General features: G+C 35.0%; 1 pseudogene; it reads right to left on the bottom strand.

Moving 5' to 3' along the window:
• Window positions 1–2,199: 2,199 nt before the first annotated feature.
• LOC143548850 (4-coumarate--CoA ligase-like 6) lies at window positions 2,200–5,603 on the bottom strand (annotated as a pseudogene).
• Window positions 5,604–10,645: the final 5,042 nt, after the last annotated feature.

Below are 10,645 nucleotides of genomic sequence, written 5' to 3'. Positions count from 1 at the left end.
GTGTGTTTGACTTTTGGGTGTTTATTGGATTAATTGAAAACGTGTATGGTTGAGAAACGAAGTAGAATTTAATTTACTAAAATTTTCCATAAAGGAATTCAACCATTCTTTCAAAATGTTAAGAAATTCAACCGAAGTGAATGAAGTTCTCCACCACGTTATTGTTATTATTATTATTATTATTATTATTATTATTATTATTATTATTATTATTATTATTATTATTATTATTATCACATTTGCTGCCTTTGACATACCCCCTCCCTTTCACTCATGTCCAGGGCCAGCCGGAGCATAGGGCAATGCAGGCAACCGACCGGGTCACTTAATTTTCAGGGGCACAAAATTAATTGAAACGTATAAGTTTTAAAATCATTATTGTGATTTTATAAAAATTCTGACGGGTTCGGGATCGAAACGCACATAATATGTTGTTATAACGCGTAATGAACGATGATTAATGTTTCTCCGTTATAGTCTAAATGCTTTATGAGATTTAATTGATTTATAACTTACGTTTTACGACGTTTTTGACGTTCGCCGGAGTTTTCTCGCCGGATTCCGGCGAGCCGGAAAATCGAGGTAGGGGGTGACGGGTGGGTTTGGGCTGGGTAAAAGACAAATATATATATTATTTTAAATATTTTACATTTAAGGCCCTTGCAAAATCAAATTGTTTTAAGAAAGAAAATTAAAGTAAAATTACAATTTAAACCGTGCACTTTGAAATATTATAAAAATGTAATAATAAGTTATAAACTTGGATATTTTGTTATACTATACTCGTATTGTTTGAAGATCGTTTAATTAAGAAATTAATCTCGGAGTTTCGTGAATTGAACAAACGAATAGAAAATGAACTATCGATAAGCGTAAATCATCAAGATTGAAATATTAATGATGCACGATAAACAGGAATACATTGAAACGACAAATCGGGTATGTTTAACGAATGCGAATGCAAATTCGAATAAAAACAGAAATTAACGAATGTTACATGAAACGAATATTGAGAATATTATACACACACACATATATATTTTTCATATATAAAATATTTTTATGAAAAAAAATATGTATATTTAATGTTTTACCCTATACAATAACTAGTTTGGTATAGTAGCAAATGGATATGACTCATAACCAAAAGGTTGTAGGTTCTAGTCTCACTTGAGATATTTTTAAGCTTATTTTTATACAAAAAGTTTTTTACACAACCTTAATAATAACCAAGTAAGCCTATTTAAAAAAATTAATTGTTTAAACCAAACAAAAAACCATTTACATAAAGCCTGTTTTTTTTTTTTGCTTATTTTTCGTTACTCGTTAGGGTCTATGGGTCTTTTTATTTCGGCTCAACCTAGGCATATAAATTCTTGGAGACGGCCCTGCTCATGTTCACTATCATCACCGCTCAGCCCACCATAGCGATCCTCTCCCACCTCCGTGATCCTCACATCATCGCCACTTCGCCTGTCCAACCCCTTCCCCCACCCTCCATCATGACCACCCTCATTAGAACTGCCACCGTCAACGGTGGAGTAGGTGGTTGTGTCAGAGTTGCAGAAGCCAGTGTAGGGGTGCTAGGTCCGTGACAATGACTTTGGTGATAGACTCTGATTCCTTTATGATTGTTTATGTTACCCAAACTCTTTCCAAATTAAAATCCGTTAGCAAAATTTTCATTTACTTAAAATTGAACCAAAAGCACTCTCACTTATAGAAAAATTTCCCCATCCAATGAATTTGAATACTTAGGCAACTATTTTATAAACTTTAACTTGTAACTTTATAATAATGTTTGTGAAATTTATTTTGTTCTTATATGTTCCATTTCTATAAAAACCCTTTTGATTTATAAAATTTGGGTGTTGATCGCTATTTTTCTTAAACGTACGTATTAGACATTAATTAATGGACACATTTCGTTTGTGTTTAATGATCTTGTAGAACTATCTTTGCAATTAACTTTCATAGTAACATAAACAATCTATAAGAATAATCATAATTGCACGAATAACAGGCACGCCCCGATCCAATAAATTACAAAAAATTAAAGCCTCTAATGAGCTCTTACAAAATGTATTAGGTAAAATAAAAAATATTCCGCACAAGCCAGAATCAGATACCAGTTAATTGTTTGTTTATTGCTTCTTGAAATGAGCATCGCGTTGTTGATGCAAGAGATATGTGGGAACATTAAAGTCTTGAATCTATTTGGTCCTTCAATTTCCTCCTCAGAATCTTTCCTGCGACAGATCTTGGTATCATGTTAGTGAACATTATTCTTCTCACTTTCTTATAAGGTGCCACCTGTCACATTATGGATCATGAGAATCAAATGACTAGAAAAACTTTAATGATTTAGACGTCGAAGCGAATAAATAGGTTAAGCTAAATGATTTGACTGAAAATGAAATGTAGATCAAGCGGGTCAAACGGGTTGAAAGACATTCATATGCCAATAAGAAACCTCTTACATATCTTTTTCAAGAAAAAGTTATAATTTTTGTAAAATGTTTTTACAATCATATTATGCAATATACATTAAAAATATATATCAAAAAGTGGATAAAGTTGATTCTGGGTCGGCTTGACCCGCACCAAAAACACCATACCCGTTTACCCATCCGCACGATCCGCCCATTTCGACTTGCAGCCACCAACATTATGAGATTTTTGGGATGGCGAATATATAGCTTTTAGAAATCATATTTTACACATAAGTAACATTAAAAATATCAAAATATGGATAAAAAGTGATTGTGGGTCGGCTTGAACCGGCTCAAAAACACCCATCCGCCTAACTTGCCTGTTTGCGACCTCAGCATTATAAGATTGTTCAGATTGATGATAATGATTCAAACCTGTTTAGCTACAAAGTCAATGATGCTAGACTCAGAAGCGTCAACTCTTGGCTTCATCGCAACAAATGCCACTGGAACCTCTCCTGCTTCCTCATCCTTCACTCTGTGTAATACACAAATCCAAATGAAAAACAAAAAAATAAACTTTAAATTCTTATTATATATGTAATGAGATTATTGTCACCAAGACAATAAAATGCTATGAACAAATTAGTTAAACTCACCATGTCAATGCAGCATCAAGAATGGATGGATGAGATGTGAACACATCCTCTAAATCAGCAGGAGCAATCTACATTACAATCATTCAAAATTCAATCATAATATTCATCTAAATAACCAGCTTTAATCATTTATATGATTACCTGAAACCCTTTGTACTTTATTATCTCCTTAACACGATCAACAATATACAAATACCCGTCTTGTCAAAATAAACAATGTCTCCTGTATGCAGCCAACCGTCCTTATCAACAGTCGCTAATGTCGCCTCCACATTGTTCAAATATTCTGCCAAATTTAGCCCCAAAACGTATGTTAGACATCAAGAAATATTTATAACTACTAAAACTACAAAAAAAAGAATCTTTTATAAATTATTATATGTGGGGTATTTGAATCTTAAAGAAAAATGTCTGCTATAACTACCTTTCATTATAGCAGGCCCGCGCAACCAAAGTTCACCAGTTTTCCCTGGAGGGAGATGTGAACCGGTAACCCAGTCTATCACTTTGGCTTGCATATTTGGAGCCAATAGTCCAACCGACCCGTAATTATGCACTTCGCGAGTGTTGAATCCTCGAGTGCCCACAGCTGTTGATTCACTCATGCCATAACCCTGAAAACAAGCACTTAACGGTATAACTTGTGCAAAAATGACCGTTTTCAATCGGGGTGTTAAATGAGCATCCCAACACAAGCATGAAGATCACGTCTGACATATGAACTCGAAGTGCTTGGGCTAATTTTGTTTTTAATTTTTTCGCATTTTAGCATTTCAAAATTAAAATTTTACAACATAAAATACAAATGTATATGACATTTTATTGTTCTGCATAAAATACCAAGTAATTTAAGTTACACAAAAATAAACCATGTTTCAAAAGATGAAACAAAAAATAAATTGGTTAAGCAAGTTAACCCGTCACAATCCTTAAAAATTGACATGAACCAAAAAATAGGACATGCGCATAACCCAAACACGGCACGGATATTCGTGGGTTGAAAGGAACACTGCCCATTTAAACCATTTTTTTTTTCACATACTAGTCCTTTAAAACTACAAATTTAAAAAAAATACAAATGTAAATAAAACAAAATTTTAAAATCTTACGTCTACATTAATTAGTTTCTATTTTAAGTTTTATTTGTTGACATAAAATACCAACTAATTTAAGTGATGACATAAAACATATTTTTTTGAAAAAAATAGTTTCAACAAGTAAGCCCATGAACCACCAGGTTGACAACCAACTTAGTTAAACAGGTTTACCGGGTGGGTTGACCCCGACACAACCAACTTAGCTAGACATTTTTGATCCGAACATGTTGATACAAAAACGCAAACCTGCGAATTTGTGTTGTTTTAGTGCCGTATCAATAGCTCAAACCACTTTTGATGACTCTTTAACAACCAAGGGTAAAATAGTCATTTCCATACCTGAATAAAATCAACATGAGGAAAATAATGCACAAAGTCATCTATAATCCTTGTGCTCACAGGTGCAGCACCACAAGAAACCTGCTTCAAGCTCTTCAACCTCTCACCAGCACCACCCTTACCCGCCCTAATCAACGCGGTCACCAACGGCGGCACACCGGCAAAATGAGTCACCGCGAACCTATCGATACACCGAACCATCTCATCAACACTAAACTTGTTCATAACCACAATTTTAGTCCCTAATGACAAAACCCCTAAGCTTAATAATACAAGCCCATAAATATGAAACATGGGACCACACCCAAATACACATTCTCTTCAGGATGCTCCAACTTATATTGTGAAGCTTCAAATCTTACAAATAACTCCACCCCACATATTAAATTCCTATGACTCAATACCACACCTTTACTAGAGCCAGTGGTACCAGATGAATAAAGTATAGCAGCAGTGTCATCTTGCATAATTGTAGTTTCACAAACAAATTCGCGATTACCCGAAAAAAGGTTATAAAAAGTAGCAAACTGAACCTTGTTTGAATCAGTATTTCCCAGGTTTTCGGGTACTACGATGGATGGGATATCAATAATGTTTAATTCGTCGGCTCGATCGATAACAGTGAAGGCGAGACGTGTATTCAAACCGAGTGTTTGTTTCTTAACCTCGGAGAAACTACTTAGCGGATTCATTGTTGTGACAATGGCACCAAGGTATAAAACAGCTAAAAAAATAATGGGGTAGTAGATTGAATTTGGTAAGAGGATCAAAACGACGTCACCTTTGGACACACCCATTTGGTGGAGTCCACCGGCAACTGACTTCACTAGCGATTGGAGTTCAGAGTACGGTATGGAGGCCCCGGATGACGCGTCAACGAGTGCGGTTCGGCCGTCGTGTTTGTGCGCGAAACGACGTCGAGAATCGGGTCGGGTGGGAGGGTGATTGGTGGGTGTTTGCTGATGTAGATTCCAGTTTCGATGGAGTAAAGATTGTGTGACCATGCTTTTGTTGTGTGAGGTTTTGAATGAAGAATGAAAAATGCTAGATTTTGAATAGTTATTGAAGAATATCATATATATTTAGCATGAGAGAGGTGAGTTATTTACTCACCAGAAAACGGGGTTTACAACAAGATTTTATTTAATTATCTAATTTTTTCAAGTTATGGCCGAAATAGAACTATTTGAACTATTTAATTCCCTATTTTTACAACAAGATTTGATTTGATGTAATATATATAAATTATAACTCGAGTTTATAAAATTATCATCAGGCCATAATTTTACATCAGCACATTATGACTTATATTTACTCTATCAAACCGGTGAACTAATCTTTGTGTGTTAAAAATTTTGTGTGCTTTAATTTGTAAAAAAGTACAAAATAAAAAAAAAAGAAAAAAGAAAGAAAGAAAGAAAAACGAGTTGATTCAATGAGTCTCGAGCTTAATCGAGTTCATTTAAAATCCAAAGTTGGCATGCTAAACTCCTCAATTTTGAATTGGCAAGTCACATTTTTTTAATATAGCATAGTTAAAAAAAAGATTAAAAAAAAAAGAAAAAGAATATATGAGTTTAAATAACTGAGTTAACGATTTCTTTGTAAAATGTTTAAGAATATTTCGTGGAATTGAATTGTTAAGAAGAATTCGACTTGTGGGGCAACTAATTCCCCCTTGAATAGGAAAGAACAACCTAATCTAAATATATCAAATAAAATGCTTAATACCATAAACAAGTTATATCAACATATAAAACTTCTTGATTTGAAGTTACTAAGTCAATAGTTGGGAGTGGTCTCATTCTATGTTTTAAATTTATTTTGTAATGATATGAATTAATTTAATGTAGAAATAACAGCTTTGAGGAATATCATTATTCATTAGCAATAATCTTCCTTATATTAACAAATGGAGGTGATGTGGTGTAAAAGGAGTAAGAATGCAATCGTTGGGCTTGTTGTGACTTAAACATAGGTCTAAAAGATTTTCGAGATGTTGGTCTAAATGGTGTAAGCATGCTTTGATGTAGTTTTGTTCTTTAGCAGTTTTCCCTCGTGCGAAGGTTCCTGACTTTTTGTTGGTTTGGTTAAAGAGAAATTCACGGTTAATTATCTTTATTTTCTTCACTCTCACAATCAATGAAATTGTACTTACAGTTTATGCCCAAAATAATAGTATTTTTTAAGTTTTAAATTAATAAAAAAGATATTAAAATGTATTATGTTTAACATCAATGGCGATTTAGGTTCTGTTTGGTATTTGGTAATTAAATGGGTGAGAGAAAAGAATGGATGACTAAACGAAATGGACGAGTTAATTGAATGAATCAGTAATTATCATTCCATTAAGATGTTTGTTTACCATTTGGTAATTGAATAAATTATTACATTGTGTTGTTTGATAGGTAGAAAATGACAGAATAAAATAAAAATGGTAGTGAGTGGCGATGGTGGTGGTGGGCGGTAATGATAGTCGGTGGTCGTGGGTAGTGGTGGCGGTGGTGGGTGACGGTGATGGGCGGATATCTGGTGGTGACGGGCGACAACGGTGGTGGGCGGCGGGGATGGGTGGTGGCGGTAGGGGGGGGGGTTCGTGGTGTGGTGGGTGCTTGTGGAAGGGGGGGGGGGCTAGTGGGCGGCGAAAGATTGTGGTAATGGTCTTGAGTGATGGTTGGTTGGTGGTGGTGGTGGTGGTGGCGATGATAGTGGTGGTGCTAGTAACTGGGTGGTGGAGGTGATGTGTGAAAGAGAGAATGTAATGAAATAAAAACAAGGGGATAAATGGAATGAAATAAAAATAAGGGAAAGAATGAAATGAATTTGAAGTGTATAGAATGTAATGGACATGGTAATATGTGATTCCATTTTATTAACTAACCAAACATTCCAAAAATGGTAATATGAAATGGGCATGGTAGTATGGAAGAAATTTTTTTGAAGTGGTAAATTATAGAAGAGTGATATGGTTTATATCATAGTGAAAGGTTGGTGATGGTTTATAGGAGTTTTGCCAATTGACATGGCGAATCTCGGATAATATATAAAGCTTGTCAGTTCTTGTCTAGTGAGTTGGATAATAATTTAGTGTTCTGTCGTTTGAAATAACGGATTCCAGTTTTTATGATCCGCCAGTTTGACTGGCAGTTGACGTTTACCAAAGTAGCTTACCCCTACATGTCAAAATATCTTTTGACAGACATCTACTATTTGAAATGACAAGTGTCTTTTTGACTTCCGTCATATCAAATGACATATATGAATAGTAGTAGTACGGCCAGATCTGACTGATTGACAACTCGGTCTCATTTTTCTTTTGGTGCAAAGAAATTAAATGATAAAAATATTAAGGTAAAAAGGTGAACCTAAATTAAATTAAAATGTCGGGTATCCTAACAAAACTCAATTTTAATTGAATAAAAGAAGACCCACCACAAAGGGTCAAAGACTCAAATTATAAGGAGGTGGGGGTGGTTTAAAAACCATCACTTGCTTTCATCAATCATGGTGTGTTATCTCATCCTATCACTTTCCATCACTAATGATTGAATTTTGGTGGGGGTGGTGGTGTGATGGAATTTTTTTTTATTTTTTTATTTTTTTTACAATAAATACTAAAACAATGTTAAATTAAATAAAAAATAAAACAAGATTAAATAAATATTACAAAGATAAATAAATTAAAAAAACCGACAAAAAAAAAACCTACGGCGCTTCCCAACCCCACTTCTCGCATAGCTCACGTTTGCATTGAAGTAGGATCGATCTAAAGGGTTCGTTAAGATGTTCGTGCGGTTGTACGATGAATGTTAAATCAGCGTTTTTTTGGTTTTCATTCAAATGGTTGATATACGCCTCGTCACGTTTTAATTTTGAAGCAACAGCTAGTTGCTTTCGCTCCTTCGTCTCGACCATTTCCGCCAACTTAGCCGACTTGTATTAGTTGAAGTCCTCGGCCACCGTTTCCTTTCCTAATCTTGACGATTCCCCACTTTTCTTGCGATGTGGCCGTGTGGGTGTGGGTGTGTCTTCGTCGGGATCGTCTCCGGGTTGATCGTTCAAGTTCATGTTCGGCGTGTTGCTTGACAAGCCGTCGGTAGACGTTGTGTAGTTCCCGGAATCGGAAGTTTTTGATCTTTTTGAAGAATATCCTTTTTTCCTTGGAGCCGTCGGTCCGTCCATGTCCACCACGGGAACCGGTTCCCACTTCGGGTGGTGTCTCGCAATCTCCCACGCATCCAAGTGGGGAAAAGATTTATATCGGAAAATCTTGATATAATTGCTCAAGGCGTTCTTTATGATAGTCGCCTCGCTCGCTCCGCTTTGTGGATCTTGGCTCTACAAAACATTTCGAAAAATATATATATATCAAAATTGTAAAAATAAAGTAATAAATTATTAAAAAAATTTAACTAATAAATTTAAAAAAATAATTACCAATTAGATGTAGCAAGCATTAAATTTTGATATTTTTCTATTCAAATCTCCCCACTTTTAAGTCATTTTATCCATGTTTCGATCGGTTGCACCGGGAAATTTTTCGAAATGTGCAATAACACGTCTCTATAACAAGTCTCGTTTTTGTTGGTTTCCGTGTTTTTTTGTTTCAGAGGTGTGTAAATAAGCCTTGGTCAAGGCGACCTCCTCCGCGGACGACCAAGGTCTACGGACGATGGCATCCTCCTCTGCGGGCTCCTCCGCGGGTTCATCTTCATCCACATCGTCGTCTTCATCACGAAAAGCACGTGCAAATTGATGTATAACATTGTTATCCTCTAAAGAATCGATGGACGTTTGTGACGGTTGAGATTGAAACGTTTCAAAAGGATTATTTTGAAATATTTGGCTAGAAAAAGGTGGAATAAACGGTTGGTTTTGATACGGTGTCGATGAAAACGGTGAATTAAATGTTTGAGATTGAAATGGTTGGTTTTGGAACGGTTGTGGTTGAAAAGGTTGTGGTTAAAAAGGTTGTTGTTGGAATGGTTGGGTTGTATCGGGTTCATCTTGTAATCGGAATCTCGCCGACTCGCCAAGATTTTGTCAAACCTTTGGTCGGGATTGGGTTTTCTTTAAACCCGAGCCACGTTTCTTTGAACCCTCTATTTGTGTGATGTTAGAATGTTGTTTGTAGTAGAGGATTTGAGTTAGATTTGAGTTTGATTTAAGTTGGATTTGAAGATGGATTTGATTATATTTATATAGGTTAATTAAGTTTTTTTTTATCTCCTCAACGGTCACATTAACGTTAACATTGGATTTGAATGCGTGATGGCCATCACGACCGGCCCCCCATCACGCGTGATGGGAGGACCGACGGCGGTGTTCGTGATGCCATCACGGGTGATGGCCGTGTATAACGGACCACCCCCAGTGCTCTAAGCATAACAAATGGTATACAATGTTATGCTATATGCCTGTATATGACGACCTTATAAAAATTGCAATAATAATACATGTGAAATAAATATCATACTATAGTTTATAAAGAAATTGTATGATCACAAACTACTTGAAGACAAGAATGTGGGAAACCTTAAAATAACAAAAAAGATAAATGTTTGGAACTCAAGTAGATTTGTTTGCTAGAACCATTGCACCCAACTTTCTATCAAAAATCTCGACAACTATATTACCTATCATTTTAATTCACATCATTGGGTTCACTACTTTTCGTTCTTTTTCATAAATATCAAATTTAAGAAAAAACTAGTGGCTCAATTTTGATTTTTATTTGTTTGCCAAGAGTTCATATTTTATCGAATACATATTTTACATTTTCTTATATTTATAATGTATAGAAGACCTTTTATGTTAGAGTGAATAGAGATTACTATTCATCCACGTGAGCTATAATTATACTTAACAAGTTAATATTCGGATATTTTAGAGACACCGCCCCAATTGCTAAAACACCACCCTATATAGACCTAAACGCGACGTATGAATCGGTGTTTCTAGAAAACACCACCAATTTAGTCTTATTATGTTTTTTTTTATTTTATTTTTTCTTTGTTATTTTGTTATTATTATTATTATTATCATTATATATTAATTATTTATTTAATATTTAATATTATTTCGGTGAAAAACAGTTACCACATATATATACCAAAAA

Source organism: Bidens hawaiensis, unplaced genomic scaffold, assembly GCF_021521415.1.
Source record: "Bidens hawaiensis isolate Kalapana, Puna unplaced genomic scaffold, B.hawaiensis_p1.1 tig00015256_1, whole genome shotgun sequence".
In the NCBI taxonomy this organism is placed as follows: domain Eukaryota; kingdom Viridiplantae; phylum Streptophyta; class Magnoliopsida; order Asterales; family Asteraceae; genus Bidens; species Bidens hawaiensis.
The sequence above is the reverse complement of the archived record's forward strand: the minus strand, read 5'-3'. Positions and strand labels throughout refer to the sequence as shown.